The sequence below is a fragment of the Leptinotarsa decemlineata genome, unplaced genomic scaffold, assembly GCF_025532065.1.
Source record: "Leptinotarsa decemlineata unplaced genomic scaffold, Ldec_3_MD MMD2_tig00026307_RagTag_RagTag, whole genome shotgun sequence".
In the NCBI taxonomy this organism is placed as follows: Eukaryota; Metazoa; Arthropoda; class Insecta; order Coleoptera; family Chrysomelidae; genus Leptinotarsa; species Leptinotarsa decemlineata.
In genome coordinates, this window is record NW_027412681.1 from 4,067,278 (window position 1) to 4,089,907 (window position 22,630).

General features: G+C 34.4%; 1 protein-coding gene and 1 long non-coding RNA gene across 9 annotated transcripts in view; one reads left to right on the plus strand and one right to left on the minus strand.

The window, feature by feature from the left end:
* Ptp36E (Protein tyrosine phosphatase 36E) overlaps positions 1–22,630 on the plus strand; it is a 131,731-nt gene that overhangs the window by 1,766 nt on the left and 107,335 nt on the right. The window contains exon 1 of one of the 8 annotated variants that reach the window (XM_074181072.1): positions 11,526–11,689. The exons of the other annotated variants lie outside the window; for them this stretch is intronic. The gene's annotated coding sequence lies outside the window, so the exon portion shown is untranslated. Of the gene's footprint in view, positions 1–11,525; positions 11,690–22,630 lie in introns of those variants that run through there. 8 annotated transcript variants of the gene reach the window in all.
* Positions 3,543–13,768, minus strand: LOC141485078 (uncharacterized). The gene is made up of 3 exons (XR_012467001.1): positions 12,942–13,768; positions 5,497–5,680; positions 3,543–5,409 (listed from the first exon to the last, which is right to left on the minus strand). It is a non-coding gene; the product is annotated as an uncharacterized lncRNA (long non-coding RNA).

The following is a 22,630-nucleotide window of genomic DNA, read 5'->3' on the forward strand; positions in this document are numbered from 1 at the left end:
AACACCAAATCGTTATTTTTAACACCTCGACACGTGTTTCGATCATCAAGTGATCATCTTCAAAGAGGAAGATTGAAACTAGAAACTAATACGAGCTAACCCTATTTATGCTATATATGTATCCCATACAGGTATACCAACCTAAATTAATTTTACAATTTTGCCTTATCTATTATTTTACAATATATGTTTATATAATTTTCAGCTATATAAAAATTAATTTCACAATATTGCCTTTCCAAATTTATATTTGCAATGTATCCTTATGTAGTGATCAGGAAACCCAACAACATTATTTTATTTTAACAAGCTATATAGTATGCTCTTTGGTATAGGTCCGTCATCGTTATTCATAATATTATTGTGTTTACTTATTTCTACACTCTCATAGTTGCCTGTTGTTGTTAACTTGTCTAACTAATCTTAATGAACTGAAGTGTAAGGAATGGTTTTGTGCAAAATATGATGGGCGGCTGCTGATTTTTCAGGTCTTCTATATTTTAAGTGTGCTATGTGTTCCTTATATCCTACTTTAATAGATCTTTTTGTCTGTCCATAATATTTTGCATCGCAGTCCTTATATTCAATTTCGTAAATTCCAGACTTTTCCGAATTCTCGACTTTGTCTTTTGAACTTCCCAAAAGCCTCTATATTGTATGACTTGTTTTAAAAACCACCTTCATATCTAGTTCCTTAAAAATATTTCCAAAGTTCCTCGTATATTGGTGGTATGGAACTGAGATGTATTTATTTTGGTTTTTGTCCTTTCTGAAAGTCGAGATTTCGTTCATTCTTAACCTAAACTTCTTCTTCCTTATTATGTCATCTCGAGGGGTATTGTAGGTGAAGAAATAAAAGTGGTAAAAAACATAGAAAGTTTCATTTCTCTTTTCTTCATTAATTAATCAATTGATTGTGAAAAATTTAATTTTTTTGAGCATTTTTTAAAAATTATTTTCTTATAAATACAAGTATTCTACTTTAAAAACATACACTCATTTATTTGCATGCTATTTCCTGAGATTTTCAATTATTTAAGTTCAATGAATTGAAATAAAAAAAATTGTTTTTGTCAGATTGAGCGAATCCCTCTAGATAATCATCAGATTATGAGACAGCACGTCTAAAGCATAAAGATGAACCATATATACCTTAATCTGACACGCTTGAGTATTTCAAAATGGTGAATTTTTTTTGCACATTATAATAATGGCCGCGAGTCTGCGTCAGATCGAAATCGTCAGAATATTGAATGAGAGCTTTTCTTTGTTGCACTCAACACCCCCTTAGAAAATCTGACGCGCTCGATTAAATTTTTTTTCTTTTCACTTTTAACCCTTACGTACAACCACCCACATCATGCAAACGATCAGATTAACATACCAGCATTATTGAAAATACGTAGGACATTGATGCTATCAATATCTGACGCGCTCGAGTATGTCCATGCAACAGTATTTTTTTACATATTTAAAAATCTATAGCCGCTTTCTCCACCGATGAAAAGGTATATATTATATAACATTTTTTTCTTCTTATCATCTAAGCTTTGCAATCTAATATGTCTCAATGACGCTCGAGTAAATCCCCATTTTGCATCGTGGGCTCCCCTGCTATAACGATGCGATTCAAAAAAGGTCGTGTTGGTTGTGCAAAAGCAAAGAAGAGCAGACCCCGAAACGTAACAATTTCAAACGTTTGTTCAAATCGTGGGGCACCCACTTTTCGAGGTTTTTGACGTTTTCAATACGTTTCGAACCCAGTTCTTCCTCTTAATTTCTATAGTTTCCATATATTGATCCTATAGAAAATTTTGGTTCATTTTTTGAATACCTTATATTATGCGAAACACCGTTCATTAAATCGTAATGTCTGTTTGTCGAATCAACACTTTTTTCCATTTTCAAAATCAAAATGAAATGTGCCATCGAAACATTCCGCATGTATGAGATTTTTCTTTTTGCCAGTGTTTTGGTAGCAATATTAGGTCACAAGTATTTTGGGTCGGTTGAATTATTTGAGCATTCTTGGACTGCAAGAGTTATAAATACCCTGGCGATCCGAATACGTTATGACATATTATGTGCTGCTCATTAGTCATTTCCATCATGAAATCGTTTATCAATTGTGCTACTACACGAAGAATTTTTATCCTGACACATTCCTGCTTGGTAGTGATGAGTTTTTCAAATGTTTTGGATACAACACATAACTTACTGATATTTTTTTAAAGATTCGTTGAGAAGACTTTAACTTTCATAATAATAATTAGGAATATTACCAATGATTGCCATATATTAATGAATCACCATATACATAACCCAATTAAATATTAAAATTATCATTTTTGGGCAATAAAGCTTTTTGACTTGCTATTTCTCCATCATTAAACGAAAGAATGTGAAAAGCTACCAAAGAAAGGAAGGAAGAAATGACTACATTAACAAATCTTCATTGAGATACGTTTCTTTCATATACAAATTGGAAGAAAAAGTGTTTTTGAAAAACTACTTTCGTACAAACAAGGAATTTCACTAAAATAACTTTTTCCATTCAGTTTGTCTTACAAACAATGGTTATCAAATCGAAATAGATATCATTCACAGGAAAACTACATAATATGATATGCGTGGACTGTTGAAAAAATAAGGTTCAAATTTCAAATTTCGCGGGCTACGCCCCTACATTCGATCAGCGATTTTTAAATTTTTTTCATGTTGGTTCACCCGTCTCGAACATATGTTCACAGTTTTAGCTGTTTCGTTTGAGACATGAACATGGAAGTTAGAAGTTTGTTATTTTTTGGCCAAAAACAACACCGTAATCATGCCTTTGCCACCGTATTCACCAGATTTGCCGCCATGCGAACTTTTCTTATTCCCAAGATTAAAGAGTGCCATGGAAGGATGGCGTTTTGCGATGATTGAGGATTTGAAAACCGAAACGCTGAGACACCTCAAATAATCCAGTCATTTAAGCTTAAATTAGGTAAGAATCTCGGAATTCAAGATACCCAGCTGTAAGTCTGTAAATACTTGTATATTGACACCCTAAAAGTTGTCTCAAAACCTACATATGGTAGGGTGTAAGCAACTATTAAATTTCAAGGTCAAAGGTCACAAAAATCGGTTTTGTATTGTAGAATACAAAATTCTCTACAAATTTTGTTTAAAAAAATTTTTTATACGGTGAACCGTTTTCGAGATAGAGGGCGGAGAGCGCGCGGTCACAGCATCACTTCAGGTCAACCGGTGTCTCCGGTCGAAAACGCGCCATATATAGTTGATGAACTATCGATAAATCAATGATTATAAATAAATTGAGAAACTGACAAATTTGGATGAACTAGCTGCAGCATTTGAGGAAGAAAATTGTTCGGCCCAGAGATTATTAGAGAGTGGAACTCAAATCTTATTGGCAGTCTATAATGCTCCGAAATCTGTGAAAAGTCTCGATCATCTTCGTTATATGCATTACGTCAAGTCTACAAAACTTAACAAACCTGTGCAGCTTTCAAATATTCCACCAACAAGTGAAGCTGCTCATCAACATTTCAACCGTGTATATTATCAAGTTCAAACTTGGTTAGGACATGATTTGGAACCCCAGGTATGGGGTTGGGCAATGCGAAACGATTTTCTGGAGCCTATCATGACAATTTTACCACCTGCTCCGGAAGATTTGCTAAATACAATTTTCTGCAACTGCAAGAGTGGTTGTGGTTCGCGATGCGGATGCAGGAAAGCGGGCTTGCAATGCTCTTTAGCTTGTGGCCAATGTAATGGGCAAGCTTGTCTCAATGCTCTACCATATCAGAGCGACATTAACGAAGATGGAACCTTTGACCCCGAAATCATGGAAGAACTTGAGACAAATGTCGTTGAAGACGATAATGAAGACCAGTTTGAAATTTACCAGCAGCCAGAAGACGACAATGAAGAGGAAGAAGATGATTAAAATTATAAATTGTAGTTTTTGTACCCTTTATTCCATTTCTTTACTTTCAATAAAAATAAATGTATTCAATGATATTTTTTAATAAAAAGATTAATTCATAATTTATTTGTTTTTTTTTTCATCATGTAAAAAGTTATAAATATTAATTAGGTTAAAATTCAAATATAATTCCTATATTTTCATTAACAATTCTGCAATTACATGGGCAGGTAAGTGTTGTTAAATAAATTAATACTGAATAAAAAGTGGATAAGTTAGGAAAAAAATGATAAAATATAATATAATAGTTAATAAAAATTGACAAATATTTATAATCATTGATTTATCGATAGTTCATCAACTATATATGGCGCGTTTTCGACCGGAGGCACCGGTTGACCTGAAGTGATGCTGTGACCGCGTGCTCTCCGCCCTCTATCTCGAAAACGGTTCACCGTATAAAAAATTTTTCCAACAAAATTTGTAGAGAATTTTGTATTCTACAATATTGATAACAAATACAAATAGCAAAAAACCCATAGGAAATGAGATATTTTCAAAAAAAGCGCAAAAAACCGATTTTTGTGAATTTGACCTTGAAATTTAATAGTTGCTTACACCCTACCATATGTAGGTTTTGAGACAACTTTTAGGGTGTCAATATACAAGTATTTACAGACTTACAGCTGGGTATCTCGAATTCCGAGGTGAACTTACTATAATGACTGGACTAAAATACATACCAAAAAGTTCATATCAGAACTGCTTCGAGGTTTGTAAAAACGCTAGCACAAGTGTATGATATCTGAGGGGGATGGGCTACTTTGAAAGTAAAAAAATAGAAATTGATGAATAAATAAATATTTTTTGGGAAACAGAAGAAAATATAGAGTTGAATATATTCATTACCTTGCTTTGATAAGGCTTCAAATGTTTATTTCTTGCCCACTGTATGATGTCATAACACAGTAAAAATAATCAACCAGTAAGTCAACTCCCACTACTTTCATTCACAAAGTTCTCGGTGACCTCGAAACGAAGTGTGGAGCCGATTTCCTTCTTTTACCATAGGCGTGCGCTCATATAAAATCGAAATTTAAGGATATTATACAAGATTTTGTGGTAAGTTACTTATTCCGTACAGCGATTTTACCGGCTCTTCAAGAGTCCAACCCTTGAAACATGCGGTTCACACATGTGTTGATATCGTCGTTCGCCCAGCCCGAGCAAAAAATCCGGCCGTTGACCATTTAGGAAAATGTTCACCGCAGTTTTAAATGTGTGTTTTCTTTTTGTTTCTTTTTATTTCTTCCTTGTATTGATTAATTTTTTCTGTAATGTTGATACATATAATATAATGTGTTGCAAATAAGTACTCATGTGAAATAACAAAAAACAAGAGTTTGGGGATGACTTTGAAGTAGAAGGGATGACCAAATCTAATGATGGTGTGTCGCCTGTCCCAGAGGTTCCTGAAATTGAAAATGACGAAACGGTAAAAGGTATTGTTTGATATTCTTCAGTAGCATAATCATTATAAAAGACAGTATTATACCTACTTGACTTTGACGTCCATATAAATATCGTTGGTACAGCATTCTGTAGTAAATTTTTTTCTTATGGCTACTTATCATCACATCATTTTAAAAATGACTGTCACTTAAACGATAACCGGTTTTGTACAGTGTTTCTAATTTGTTAAGCAAATCAGGTCTGCAGCATGCTTCCAGCCATATTTTCGCCCTAGAATAAAAATCATACAGATTGAACAACTTGTTAGGTACTTACTCACCTTTCGGGATTTTTCAGGAATCTATAAAATTTCTCACTACAAATTGTAGGCATTGTTTTTGCAATCATTGAAGCAGCAAACATTTCCTTTAATAATATCTGTTTTACATCTCCCCCCTTTTCTAATCATTTAAAAATAAAACAAACAACAATAACCAACTACAAAAACTGAAAACAATAATAACAACAGTAATAAACTAAACACAATATCAATTTCCGACGGTTTGTTATAACTATAACGATATCCGTGGTACCGTTAAGTCCTTTGATACTACAGCACTGGACGCGTTGGATGAGGATCTCATCCTAAGAGCAGTTGCAGGTCCCCGGCAACTCGGGCGGATCACGTGGCAATACAAATTCAGATTAGAAACGCTCTAGAGACTTGCACTAGGAACAAGCTAGCGTCTCTCCGTGTCTTTTCTATTGAACAGTAGATTAAGAAAAGTGAAATCAGTGTACAAACTGCAAAGTGGTCTGGCAAGATTTTAGAAAACGAATAATTCATTCAGAAAATGGTAACATACTTCATGAGTTCAATTCCTAATAGTGTCCATGTTTTAAGTGTCAATTTCCTTCATTTCTATAGGTCTGCCTTAGATTCTTCCTCAGCTTCAATTGGATATAAGGCAAGAGATGATTTTTTGAATGTATATACATTGCTTTTAGGAAATTGAGCTAATAACTTTTTAGAACTCATTCTTCGATGTAAAATCAAATGTTTTATCATGATGTATTGCTTGAAACTCATTATATTAGTAAAATTTCTCCTGTCAGTTGGTTTATCAACATTATGACTGATGAGGATTTCAATATTGAATCCAATTCAATTTTAACCGATGAAAGTGATAAAAAACGCTATTAATATCGTTATCGAATGAAAAGCGCCATTATCAATGTTTCCATAGCGTAAATATTGGCACTATCAAGATAGTATCTTCCAAATAACATCAATATCAATATGTTTTGTCGTCATGAACATCGATTCCCACTTTAGTATGTTATTACGGGGTGTTATAGCAATAATCGCAAAGTTAAATTTGAGATATGGAAAAATAATGACATTCAGGTCCCCTCCTTAGAGTTTCTGAAATTTTTGATCTCTTCAAGATTATCAAAATTGTATTGTTTACTTTGCATACCGATCAGTCAGAATATCTTTATTTTAGAAACTTTTTTCCAGTTGATCCCACTATTACTATTTCGGAAACGACAAGACCTAGAAGGTTGGTTTAATTGGGCAAAAGTTTCCTATTTTAGAGAACCAGAATAATCTCTTTTCATATCGAGGATATCAGTGGTTATTTTTGAAATATTCACCAAAAACTAGAATTGTTGAATTTCGTTTTTTGGCTCTACCGCAAGACAGAGAAACTTTCAATACTGTTTCATACTTGTCATAATCCGATATAAGTCGATTTGCAATGCGACGTTTCCTTCATAACATTTTATCATCTTTATTTTTTAAATACGATTCTGTATTGTAACACAAAGCTGAATTTGTTATTACAGTGGCTACAAAAATCTATGAAAAAAACTAGAGGTCCGTATTCAAAAAAATAAAGTCGATGATGAATCTAATGAACGAAACGTTGCATTGCAAATTTGTTCATATTAGATTATAACAAATATGAAACAGAATTGGAAGTTTCCTCCCCTTTTTTATATCTTTCCAAATGGAGGCGATAGAGCCAATAACGAAATTCGACAATTCCAGATTTAAGCGACTATTTCAAAAACAACCACGATATTTTTGATCTGGAAACAGATTATTGCTGTTTCCCAAAATATAAATCTTTTATTCAATTCAATTCAATTGTAGGTCTCACCGTTTCCAAAACAGTAATAGTGGGGTCAGTTAAAAAAAACGGCCTGTATGACAGTAGCAGTACAATTTTGAAATTTATGACCATTTCAACATGTCTTATTCATGTGATTTCAACTTCGATTCTTAACAATATAGGTACTGTTGAAACTGCCTCTCAGATTTTCACCCAGAATCGTTAATTTCGGTATTTAGTATATTAGTATATTTGAAGCACTTGTCTTACTGTATTTAACCTATATATTATTATTATATTATTATATTTATTACATCCTTTAAGATAACAAAAAATGATATAGGATACGTCTTATAGAAATTAAAATATATACATACAAACATAAATATAAATACACATACATATAAATGAACGTATAAATGAACGCAAATAAACGGACATACATATAGGTATAGATAAAATAGTTGGCAAATAGAACTTAACATAGCATCTATTTATTAATCCTCACATTGACTCAAATATTCTGCAATACTGTAAAAGCAACCGCTAATCAGAAACTTTTTAAGTTTAGCTTTGAAGATAATATCGCTTTTTTCACTTCTAATTCTGAGAGGTAGATTATTAAAAAAATTTGCACCAGCAAAAGACGGGCAGTTTTCAAAAAACGAGGTTGAATGCTGTCGAAGTCTTATCAAATCACCATGTCTCGTTGGGTACGAATGCATTTCAGAATTTCGGTGATGATCATTTATGTATTTCTTAGAAAATAGTATGCACTTGTAGATGTATATACATGGTACACACATAATTCCATTTTCAATAAAATATGTTTTACATGACTCCCGGTAGTCTAATTTGAATATTAAGCTCATAAATCATTTCTGGAAAACAAATATTTTATGTAGCTTGGTGGAGCAACCCCATACAGCGATATTATAGGAAATGTGGGAATATACCAGGGCAAAATAAACATTGAGCAGCTGTTTTCTGTTAAATAATGATTTTGACTGTCTAATAGCAAAGTAACCCGAAATAACTTATTTACTAACTTGTGCTATACTTGATTCCCATGCCATATTACTATCTATCAAGGTACCAAGAAATTTGGTTTTATCTGATGACTCAATGTTCTCATTTCCTACCCTAACAACAAATTCTTCAATTTTTCTGGTTGTTCTAGAGTAAAATTGCATCAATACTGTTTTACTTGAATTCACTACTAATGAATTCTTCTTGCACTAATTCGTGAAATCAAATGACAATAAGTTCAGTTTATCTTGAAGTTCCTCGGGACTTTCAGCATTAGTTGCTAGAGTTGTATCATCCGCATATAAGACAATACAATTCGTGCTAACATAGTCTGGCATGTCATTAATGTGAAGTAAAAAAAATTAGAGGTCCCAAAATAGATCCTTGAGGAACTCCTAAATCCATGCCATACGATTGAGACAATTATCAGTTATCCATGTGAGAGGCTTTTGACTGTTGGAAAATTACATAAATAAATGAATGGAAAAATGAAAGAAATAATGAACTAACGAAGGGGTGAACGTACAAATGAGTGAACGGCAAAACGAATGAACAAATGTCCGAATGAACAAATAAACAAATGAATGAATGAACGATCTTATTGTTGAATGTAACAGACTTTTTGCTTTTTCGTGAGTCATCTGACTCGTCCATTTGTATATATGTGAACGTATTGTCCCAAACAGAACTGGCTGGTATCTCAATCGCCACAAAAGAAATAACCAGGAAAGGAATTTCTGGCAAAAACATAACAATCTGCACTGATAGCAGACAATCCCTATCATCCTTGAACAGACAACGTGTTACCTCAGGACTAGTACTAGAGTGCCACCAAGATCTAGCCAAAGCCTCGGTAGATAATAACATTATCCTGAGGTGCACAGGGCACGATAGGAGTAAAGGTGATCACATTTCTGACATTTGAGCCAAGGAAGCGGCTGGACTAAGCTAAGCTAAGCGGCTGGACCCAGTGGTTCCAATGGCCTGATGACTTCGACAATTGCGGAACTAGCGAAACGTCACACCCATGCTCAATCCCTAAACAGATGGGATGAAATCAAAGTATGCAATCTTGCCAGGATCACCTTGGGCGACTCTGGGAAGCTGGCGCCGAAGAAATATCTGGCGAAGACCAGGAAACGTCTACGCTTAACAGTAGGATTTCTGACTGGCCGCTGTTAACTAAGGAAACACCTCCACAATATGGTGCAAGTGGACACACCTCTATGCAGAATGTGTGAACAGGAAGATGCAACTGTCACGCTAGTCCTATGCGAATGTCCGGAGTTATCGTCAATAAGAGAGTGTGTGTTCGGCGAGTCTTGGCCTACACCTGCCAATATAAAGGAGATGTCTCCCAGAGACCTGTCCACCTTCCTGGAAAGGACAGAATGGACGATGACCCAGAAGGACAACTCCTTGGGAGGATGTACAATAGGTCACATGTGGCCTAAGTGCTGTGGGCCTACACTCACCCTCCCTAATCTACAGATACAGATTGTCACGGGTTTTTCAGTGGGTTAAATAATCATTGACTACACTAAACTAAACTTTATTTCACTATTAATACAACCAAACACTTCAATTGAAACTTTAACTATTATTCATATTAGATCGCTCTGTACCGCACTGTCCACTAAACTTGACTTCCACGGTCTAGATGTGGGTCGCGCTTATATACGGCAAACTAACTATGCCGAAACCGGTAGAGAATTTCTCAGAAGCCCATCGAAGCCGGTAGAACGGTCGCGAGCGCCTGTTGAGTTGGACGCGATCTTAGTCACGTTACAACTGATTTATGACGACCAGCGGTGGCCGGCGTTTCTTTTAGGAGACGCTTTACAACAGTATCTTTCATATTCCAGTAGAGCAAGAGTCCGTGAATGTCAGATCTTCGTTCTTATATAAAAGCTGAAAGTTTCTTGATGCACGACTGCAACAGAGGTGGGGAACGATGGTTATGTTAGGTTAGGTTCAAAGTGAGTGGGTCTATTCGACCCTTCACCGCAACCCGCGAAGGGTTTATTGTTGCCCACACCTATTCACACTCGACCAAATAAACCCAGCTTCTTAACGAAGCCGATAAGTTTGTATGGTAAGTGGTCTTTCAGGTCAGATGATAAGAGTACGGCTCTGCCAAACTCTAAAAACTTGATTTGGTCCCCAGCGGGGCAGGCACAAAGTTTGTGCTCTGCTGTTTCATCATTTTCCAAACAGAGGCAACACACATTGTCTTCCGACAGTTCGAATCTCTGCATATGATGATTTAAATGACAGTGGCCTGTAAGAAGGGTTATTGGACATCGTAGGTCATCCCTACTGTAGTCCAACAACTGTTTGGTATCAATGACAGGTGCTTGCAGCACCCTCCTTTGCAAGTGAGTCAAAAAGTATGCATAGAAGATCGCCTCCTTTTGTATCAAATTTCTTCTTCTTTCGATGCATCAGCCAGGGAAATATGATAGCGATCTATTCGCGCAATACTACTTGATAGGAAAGCTGGGATAGATGCATTTTTTGAGTTTAGTAAACAATTTGATACCTCCATTTCCAGAAAAAGTTACTTTTTATTGGAAACTGACGGTACGTCTCATTGAAATGGAAACTTGTTATACTTTACTCAGGTCCAGTTCCTCAAAGAAGTAACAATAATGCATTTTGACGCCCAAAAACTAGCCTTCAGGAAACTAATTGATCTTGTCTCAAAACCCCAAATTTTCAATCACCTCGAAAATGATCTACAATCTATAGATCGTGGCAGTAATTTCCCGTTATAGTTTCAATTAATAATTTCATGATGACAACTATAAAATGTCCAGTGATGGACTGGATAAACTCTGGAAAGTTTTTGACATTTTGCGAAAAGCGGTAAAACTGACCTCAACCTTTTTCTCAGTGTAACCACATTCCTGAGCCTTTTTGTGAACTTCTTATCTTTTTATCAAGATTTGAAAGTGCCATAACTCTCAGTTATTAATTAAACTGGAAATATGCTCCTCAGAAAATATTGAAAGGAATCTGTTTACCTCTTGTCTTGTTTAGTATCCAATGGTCGTAAATAATTTCGCTGTTAAAACAAACAGAGCATCGAAGGAATCTAATAAATGCGAAGGTGAAATTGAGCGAATGCGGATTTGGGTGTCTGTGATAAGTCAATTTATAATGGATTTTAGTTAGTAAACATTGTAGATTTATGGCAAGAAAGGTATGTGCTCATGTAAATATGTATTTTACTTTAATGTTTTTTTTGGTCATGAAATAACCTCGCACAAAATAGATAAAACCGGATTTGTACAACAGAATCACTTATGAGGTATTTCAAGGCTTGGTACTGAGATCTTCATTGCTTGTATTATCATTTGTCATGTCTTATATACTCCTCTGTATTTTTTTTATCATAAACCAATTAATACTACAATATATACATTTCCTGCAGATGCACAATTGAATCTGTAAAACGTAATGAATTGATGTGTTTGATTTAATTTAAAGTTTACTTTCCTCTTTTTGGAGCTTGTAAAAAAGCCCACGCTGGGCGCCAAAATTTTGGTAACGTTTTTCATGAAGGAAACAATTTACATGCTCGTGAACTCTTAAAAGGAGGCTGGTATGACGTAATATCTTGCAGTAGATTTTAACAACTGATGTGACCATTAAGTAGGCTTGGGCGCCAGAACTGTCAGGTCAAAATACTCCTGAAGTGAAAACACTTTATTGTGAGATTTTCACCGAACAGTTTTACAAAAGCGCAACACGTGTTTCTCCATACAATGGCTTCTTCGGGCGTGTAAAGTCACGCCCAAATGGCGTGTTTTACAAAAATGCAACATGTGTTTTGCCATTTGGGCGTGACTTTACACGCCCGAAGAAGCCATTGTATGGCGAAACACTTGTTGCGTTTTTGTAAAACTGTTCAGTGAAAATCTCACAATAAAGTGTTTTTTGAATATGTTCATTGTATTTGAAATGCTTATAAAACTACTGATAAATAAAGTTAGTTTCAGAAATATCAGATAATCAAAAGTAGGAGAAATTAAATTATGAGTAAATGGTTTAGCAGTAACAATTACACACATGCACTGAAAGGTTAGATGTTGACTAATTTCTAATCTATATAGCTAAGGGGAAGATATAAAATTAATGAAAATCAGTGTTTCAAGCACTTTGTCAAAACTTAATTGTAAATAATGAGATTACATGACTTGGGTTCAAATAACAGCCAGATTATTGGGGTCCTTACAACTGAGCAAAATTGTTCAAAATTACAAACGTTCCAAAAAATTTGGTAAAGCATATATTCATATTTATAAAAAAACATCCCATTGAGGGATGAAATAAGAGTCCTGTGAAGAAACATTGGTCACCTTCATATCTTCAATATCTAATAATTATTTTAAGCTTACCTGAGATGGAATTAGGCCTTCGCAACATCAGAAAAACCATTTTGAATCAAAATCGAAATGTAATTTAATTACGCCATAGTCCTTTCCATGACACTCGCTTTCAAAAGCGAGATCTCAGAACTTTTTGTAAACCAAGCTGTTTCCAATTTTTTTATTATTATGTCTGTTCATTAAAATGAACCTCATTTTCTGGTGTCAAAATGATATCGGGTGTTACTGGTATCTTCAATAAAATTTTAATACTCGTGCATTATTCTGTCAAATGTCACCGCAATTTGTTCGTTACAGAATAGGCACTGCGCAATTTCAGGTTCGATACACCACCACTAGACGCAGAGGGCGCTTGTGGAGTGAAATGTGTTTACAGAAAGCACACCGATTTCCACAAAGACAAATAAACAAGCCCATAACTGATTAGAACGTAGGAATTTCAATATGAAATTTTTATTCGAGAAAGTCATATTTTGTATTAAGATACTATTATCACGATCGAAGTAAAGTTAGACCCTTGCAATTCAAAAATGTCTTTTCAGTATTGTGTTTCATAATAGTAAAAAGTAATAAATGCTCATTATCAATTAAATCTATTTTTGTATCGCAAATTGGTCAAAAACAAAAGATTTTATGAGCGTTTGGGTTGTTTTATACCTGCAGTGACGTGCGTTTCGGTATTCAATCAATTAATGAACTATTCAATAACACTAATAACTATGTTTATAATTACGGAGTGTTATCATCAGAATGCTGTGAATTCTCGTCGAATGTAATTATTGGAGGTTTAACAATTTCCTCAACTGAATGGTCTGATTTCCACAAGTAGTCCTCTTATTTTATAACATGTTCAATACATTTTCGCATTTGAATGACTCCTTATATAGCTACTATATTTTGTCTAGAACTTTTCAATACAAATCACGAAATTATAAAACAACAACAAAAATTAATTGGCGCTCCGGGGCGACTTCATTGATTCCAGTTATTATTAGATTGACTAGTGCCTCAGGTATACTTGTTTTCTTATAACAGTCAGTAAGTTTGGCACATGTTTGGTAATACAGTTATTTGAGGATACTATGAAGAATAGTTCTTTTCAAACATATTCTCATCGAGTGGCATGTTTTTGGCCACTCAATGACATCCTATTTTTTCTCCATACATTAGTTGGTATTCTTTCAACTTTTCAAGAATGATAACTTCCATTATCCATCATGAGGTCTTACGTTTGCTCAAACTGTTCTTCAAACATGTCGTACATGTCTTCATGGTGATTGACAGTATGCTTTAACTCATGTTTTATTACGTAATATACTTGATATTTTAGCTATTCATTATAATTTCATTTGTTCTCTCATACAGTGTGACCAATTTTTAATGGAAACACCCCCCTAAAATTTGAAGTTGTAAATCGATTTTAATAATTTTTTTTAAATGTCAGGTACTAAAAGGTCTACCTTGGGACAAAATTTGAAATGTTTATTAAAGTTTCAGAGCATACTACGATATTTTTTATTAGTCGAAAATCGGGATTTTTCATTAGCGATTTTTTTATTGAAAAAATCACTACGCCACTAGATTCAGAGTGCCTCTAAATAGGTGTGACCAGAATTTCATTAAAAAATATTCATTATTAACAAAGTTATGACAACTCAAAAATTCGAAAACTCACAGAGCTAACAGTCACAATATATCATTTTTTTATGGTTTCAACAATAAAGTGCCGCCAGATGGAAAAACAAATAGCGTAAATATTTTAAATGAAAATAACGGAATTCATTCACACAATTCAACTAACAATGAAGCAAAAAATTTTAATAAACGTAACTAATAACTAATTATTGAAATGTTTCGATTCAGTGCAACAATTAATTCTAACTCATATGCTAGTAGCCTCTACTAATCCACCACATATTTCGATAAATGTGTCGTAGCGCTTACGAATGTTTCTGATTACGTTCCTTAGTTCTTGAGGGCTAATATCTGCACATACCTGTCGAATTCTTGCACAAAGTTCATTTCTATCTCTTGAGCGGTTTTTGTAAACCTTTTGTGTGAGAAGTCCCCAGAGAAAAAAGTCCAAAACTGTGAGGTCTGGAGATCTGGGTGGCCACTCTATAAACGGACTACCACGGCCTATCCATCGGTTTGGAAAATGTTCGTTAAGCCATTGCCTCACAGCTCTGGCATAATGAACTGAACACCCATCTAACTGGACAATTAAATTTGATCGTTCATTGATTGGTAGCTCGTGAATAGCATCCCAAAACTCTGTGTTTAAATAGCGCCCAATAGCGACAATTCTGTGATGACACTACTCCATTTATAGTGAAAGTGGCTTCGTCGGCATATAAAATATTTTTTAGGAAATTTCTATTGTTTAAATATTCCCCTTGGGCCCATAAACAATATTCCAGGCGTCTTGCTTCGTCGCCTTCTTGAAGTGTGTGTAAAAATTTTGGCTTGAAAGGTTTAATATTCTTCGCCTTGAGACATCTCCGAATAGTTTCTCGTGGAATATTCAAATCTAAAGTGGCATTCCTTATACTGGCATTAGAATTATTTCCGAAATAATCTAACATGATTTGATCATTCCTGTTTCGTCTTTATACAGGATTACTCTTTACCATCATTTTTGATACTGCACCAGTTTCATTGAATATTTTATTTATTTCATTTACCGTACCGCAGCTAATACGAGGACGATCTGAATGTCTCTCAATAAATACTCTACAAACTTCTCTAGCACTTCTAACGTCATCTCCCGAAAAGCGTACAATTTCAAATTTCTCTCTTACGCTCAATCTTGCAGCCATGACACAAAATAATTCGAAGAACTGTAAGGTGAATATTGTTGACAATAGTATACTTAAATCTTTCACAAGTGTTAAACTGTAATATCATTTCCATGGCAACTAAGATTTAAATTGAAATATTAAATCTTAGTTTTAGTTAATTTGCGTGAAAAGTTGAATGTAATTCCGTTATTTTCATTAAAAATATTTACGCTATTTGTTTTTTTTTATCTGGCGGAACTTTATTGTTGAAAACATAAAAACATTGTTCTCATGGCTATATCTGTTGATATAGGGTGTTTTTCGTAACTGTTAGCTGTGTGAGTTTTCGAATTTTTGAGTTGTCATAACTTTGTTAATAATGAATATTTTTTCATGAAATTTTGGTCATACTTGTTCAGAGGCACTCTAAATCCAGTGGCGTAGTGATTTTCTCAATAAAAAAATCGCTAATAAAAAATCCCTATATTTGACTAAGAAAAAATATCGTAGTATGCCCTGAAACTTTAATAAACATTTCAAATTTTGTCCCAAGGTAGACCTTTCAGTACTTGACATTAAAAAAAAAATATTAAAATCGGTTTACAACTTCAAATTTTAGGGGGGTGTTTCTATTAAAAATGGGTCACACTGTATATTTCGAATCAAATGAGAATCATATAAGACAATGTGAGTCCGAACTAATAAAATTCATGTATAAAGATTCCTTCGAAATTTGCGATGTCAAATACTACATTTTCCACTCTTCAACAAACTCAGTTATGTACGTCTGTAGAACGGAAACTTGAGAATAATTAATTATTCCGCTGTTTAAGCAAATGTACTTTAATTAATGTACGCTAATCGAGATGCTGTCTTTATATAAAATATTTATCACCTCTATGACAACTGCATATGAAGAATGTTCCATCTAAGCAACAGAGTGCTCCAAAACATCATCATGCATAGTGTACTTGATCTTCTAGACAAGGCTGCTTGTACACTAAGGAACGACTGATTTTTTTTAATAATATGCGGCTGGATACAGGAAATTTTTTCAGCTGGAGGGTAGGGACGCAAATTAGCAGTTTCTTCAGCCGTATCAGTACTTGACATTTTGAAAATTTTAAACTTCAAAATACCTTATATGTACACACCACAGACGTAAAAACGTAACTGATCACTCCAACAGAATTCTGCCAGCCCACTGCAGTTAAATCTGATTGGCCAGCGTAAGGAGGCGGTATTAAGCAGTGTACTCGTATATTTTTTTACAAAATATATTCCCTGGAAATCATTACTCATCCAATTCAGTGAAGCGGGGACCTGATAGCACTTCATAAAAGATTTCGAAATCGGATAATTGGCATAAAATATGCCTCGAGGTTCTACACAAATTGATATGTTTCGGAGAAAGGAGATTTGGGTCAGTCGTGCGATATTTTGTGGTCAAGTGCATACCGATGTCCGTTCCGAATTTTCTATTTATATAATAATAATAAATTCGAAGTTATTCGTCTTCAGTGGGGAATCAACAATGTTGTAAGTTATCGCGAAAGATGTATGGTGTCCTTGGAATTCACTCCGTGAAATAATCTTGAATTATTATTCATTATATACAAACGAAAATATCAGGGAGTCATTGAAGAGGAAAAAAGTTGAAGTGAACTTGGGACCTGCGGTAAATATAGTTTTTGAAACCCTCAAGGAAAGGAACAGCTTCCTGGAGGGTAGATTTCTGCCAATTAGTATTTTTCTGGCCCATTCCAGATGATACTTTTTGTGGAATTTACGAGATTGCACGACGAGAAAAGAAGGTCCACTGACATAGAGATCCAAATGACGTTTGACTAAAAAGAGGCTCGGTAATCTTGAAAGTTGTTATGAGATAATTTTCTTTGTGAATATAGTCCTAATAAGAACTTATCGGTATTTTATACAGTGTATCAGTTTTAAAACCTACTATCTTCTATATTTCGGCCTCTATAAAAAACGAAAAATTTGCAAAAACACGTCAAACTTATTTTCGAAGAAGACATCAAGAAATCATTTTAACGAAGTAAAATGAAAAACTGAAGTCGCATATTGCATAACGGTAAATGTGAAGCATTCTGTGTAGGAAAATGTAATTTCTTGAATTTAGTGAAGGGACTGTATATCTATTGAAAAGTTACCTCAGAAATCGGACTCAGTCAGTATGTCTGAAAGGAAAGTGTTCTAGTGCTTTACCTGTTGACTATGGAGTACCTCAGAGCTCTATCCTTGGCCTCATTCTGTTCTCTGTATATTTATCTGACTTCCATTTGAGGTGGTGATTCCTCATCGGATCTTTCATATAAAGAAATTTCATTGGACCCCAATTCATTATGTACCCCCTTAAAGGGGGTACATAAAATTTGTATAACAATTTTTTTCACAAGCACTAAAAAAGTTACAATATTGAAATTGACCTGACGTTTTGTACTACCAAAAAGACACTTGACCAGAAATTTATTTGGTTTACCCCATGGTTGTAAGGGGTGGAAAACGCAACCCCTAAAATGTATTTCCAATGTAACTTTTTGTTTTATTATTTGTTTTCCATTTAAAAATTTATTTCCGATAGCCTGTTTTATTCTAAACAAAAAATGTCTCTTGGATTTTTTGTCCAAAATGAACCAGTTCGCAGCAAAAAAATATTTTAGGAACAACTACAGAGATACATCGTCATAAATGCGAAAATACGAAACTAATTTAACTAGTAGGTCCCTATTAGCGATAGTGACAATTAAATTGATATGACGCTGTCAGTTTGTGAATTTTCAAAATTGAATTAATACTAATTGTGTGTTGTTGTTTTTTTCTTAATTTGTTACTTTAATAATTCACTTGTTATTAAAATGGCATACACAAATGAGGAAATGGCTGATATGCATTACGTTTACAGTCTGTCGCAGGGGAATGGGTTAGAAGCTTCTAGAAGATATGCTGAAATGTATCCTCAACGGCAGCATCCTTCACATAGAATATTTGCTCGACTTCATCAACGATTACGAGAATATGGTTCATTCGACAAAAGAACGCAGGATTGTGGTCGTCATAGAGAAGTACGTACACCACAGCTTGAGGAAGCAGTACTTAATTTGATTGAAGAACAAACTACTACCAGTACAAGAAAGATTGATTTCCAGCTAAATGTTGATCATATGACGGTATTTCGAATTTTAAAGGAACAACTCTTATACCCTTACTATCTGCAACGAGTACCGGCACTGTTACCGCGAGACTTTCCGAACCGTCTTGAATTTTCCAATTGGATGCTGGAAATGATTAGAAAAAATTGTGGCTTTCTGAAGACGATAAAATTCACATACAAATATAGTTTTTCTCGGGACAAGATTATTAATTTTCATAATTATCACACATGGGCTGATGAAAACCCTCACGATATTGTCGAAACTAACCATCAAGAACAGTTTTCTCTTAACGTATGGCTCGGAGTTATTGGGGATGATTTAATTGGGCCTCATTTTCTACCTCCTCGATTAAATGGTGAGGCATACGTTAAATTTTTAAGAGAAGTGCATCCAGTACTGCTGGAGGAAGTCAGAAGGGATATGTTTTTTTATGTATGATGGGGCTCCCGCCCATTTTAGTCAAGTAGCACGTCAGCATTTAACTGAAACATATGCAAATCAATGGATATGTCGAGGAGGATCACAGAACTGGCCCGCTCGATCTCCGGATCTCAATCCTCTCGATTTCTCTATTTGGGGCCATTTACAGCATTTGGTTTATCGTACTCCTGTTCGCGATGTAGAGGACGTAAGAAACCGCATCATCGGTGCGTGCAGGATAATCAGAGAGACTCCAGGAATATTTGAGCGAATACGTGGCTCAATGCGCCGACGTCTAGACGCATGCGTAATGTCTGAAGGTAGACATATTGAACATTTATTTATGATTTCTACATGTTGTTTTGTAATTATTAAATTTGTTTTGTTTATTATCCTTTAATCGTTTAATGCAGGTACTAACTACAAAATAACAATAAATCCAGTTCGCATTTATGACGATGTATCTCTGTAGTTGTTCGTGAAATAATTTTTTGCTGCGAACTGGTTTATTTTGGGCCAAAAACCAAGGGATATTTTTGATTTAGAATGAAACATGCTTTCGGAAATACATTTTAAAATGGTAAATAAATAATAATACAAAAAGTTGCATTGGAAATAAATTTTAGGGGTTGCGTTTTCCACCCCTTACAACCATGGGGTAAACCAAATAAATTACTGGCTAAGTGTCTTTTTGGTAGTACAAAACGTCAGGCTAATTTCAATATTGTAACTTTTTCAGTGCATATGGAAAAAATTGTTATACAAATTTTATGTACCCCCTTTAAGGGGATGTATTTCATCAAGGGATGCTCCAATGAAGTTTATATGAAAGATCCTTTTTTTTCAATGAGAAATCACCTCCTTAAATGTTTTACACCTATTCAGTTATACCCTGTATATGTATGTATTCTTCAACTATCCTTTCGAAAAATTTCATTAATTAGGACTTCGATTATCTACTATGATATAAACTGATTTGAAATCCCTGAAAGAACCAATAAAATTAAAATGAATAGCTGAAAATAACAATTATGTTAGGCAAAAAAACCCGAAATATAGAATAAAACTAAATACAAGCAACAATTGAAAATTGAACAATTGAAAATTAAAATTGACGGGGTTATATTTTTTAGGAGTGAATAATTTTTGGGAAAGACAGTTTTTGGCTTTCTACTATTCCATCTTGATACAAAAAAAAGAAAGAGTCTTCCAAAGAAAGGAAGGAAGTAACTCCATACATGGATGTGTAGATCATGCAAAGAAGTAACTTTCAGACACAAACTGAAAGAAAGTCCTCCTGAAACAGCTACTTTCATATAAACATTGAATTATACGAAGAAAAAAAATTCTTTCGAAACAAATACTTCTATATGAACACTGAATTATACCGAAGATACTTTTCTCTACTTAGTTTGTGTGTCTTAAGGCGAAACATCGGTGTATACCAGTGAGGATGGCAGTGTTCTATGTAAGTGCAATTTGTTACCATTCATTTAAAGTAGAACTCATGTGAATGATATCTGATTTTTATTCCACAACGAATGTTTGAAATACAAACTGAGTAGAGAAAAGTATCTTCTGTATAATTCAGTGTTCATATAGAAGTATTTATTTCGAAAGAATTTTTTCTTTCGTATAATTCAATGTTTATATGAAATTAGCTGTTTCAGGAGGACTCTCTTTCAGTTTGTGTCTGAAAGTTACTTCTTTGCATGATCTACACATCCATGTATAGAGTTACTTCCTTCCTTTCTTTGGAAGACTCCCTCATCCTTCTTTTTTTTGTATCAAGATGGAGTAGTAGAAAGCCAAAAACTTTCTTTTCCTGAAAATTAAAATATTTCAAGTCAAGTTACTTCACGGCGTATCGATTGTTGGTATCCACCATCATCTTCGGGTGATGAATGGACTTATTCCTACGAGAGATGACTATTTCTAGGTCATTCGAGTGCTTTCACCTATCCTCTCTTCCCTCTCGCCGATTAACCGGTTTGGCGGGAGTTAGCCGTTTTCCGCTTGATTATGGGTATCCATATGTTGCGTATCTCTACGCTAGCTTGGCTGAATGCGTTATTGGACAACATATGAACGCGGCTTTTTTAAATTTCGTCCTGAACCAGTGTTCCTCTCTATGGATGATCTCAGCTTTGGACCACTTGAAGTTATGTTTATACGTCCAAACATGTTCTGTTATCCCCGATTTCCTGCTTCCTCCTCGTTGTGTGTGTTTCTTGTGCTCGGCAATTCTTGAAATCACAATCCGCGTTTGGTGGCCTGGTTTTCGTGAGGCTGCTATCGATTTTGTTTCCGGATCTGAAGCAGGTTCTAATGCAGTACTTGGAACATTTCTTCTCATCCTTTCTGATAATTCTCTGATATAGGGAAGTGCAAGTACTGGTTGTGGCGGCTTCTCTTCCTTGTGGAGCTCTTGCTGTCTTCTAGCTAAAGCCTGTTCCACCATCACATTATAGTAGCCATTCCGTTGAAGATAATTTTTGATGATGCCTAGTTCCTTCTCCAGAGCCCGAAAGCGCGGTTTACTAGAGCCTTGATGATTTTTTATTGTTCAATTTTTCAATTGTTGCTATTGCTATTTTATTGTTATTTCATTTCAGGGTTTCTTTTTGTTTGATATAATTGAATCTGTCAGGGTTTCAAGTCATTTTATATCATATTGGACCATGGAAGTTCGAACTAATGAAATTCATCAAGAAACATTGTCAACCACCTTCAAATATCCTTTTAATGATTTTATGTTTGGATTCATGTTTCCGTATATGAATTAATTTCATCATCATTTCAGGAGTTTTTAAGCTTTTTACAAATGTTTTTTCATCTAAATCTGCGATCTTTTTTAATGTTCAATCTACTGAAATAGCTGAAGCTAAATAAAGTTATTCAATTCAATTCAAATTTCAATTAAGTGGGTGCAGATGCACCTGTGTTTATATGGATTACTTCATTGTTAATTATTATAGCTGTTATTTATTGATGGGGTAAATATTTCCATAGTAAGCAGAGATAGCTGCTTCTAGGTTAATTAGCAATTTCATTCGTCTAATTGCAAATATATCTTTTAATAAATTGATGGATGCAGCCATTACTACGTTTTTAATGTATAAGTTTGAAAAAGTTCTTATAGGACGAAAGTGCAGTTACGTTAGTTACGAATAATAGTGGTAAAAAACATAGAAAGTTTCAATTCTCTTTTCTTCAATATTTCTTATGATAACTTGCCTGTCAAGTGAAATTATTCAACAAGTTAGACTCATAATTACTTTGAAGAAAATGCTCATAGAAAACTTCTTGAAAAATTATGACACCT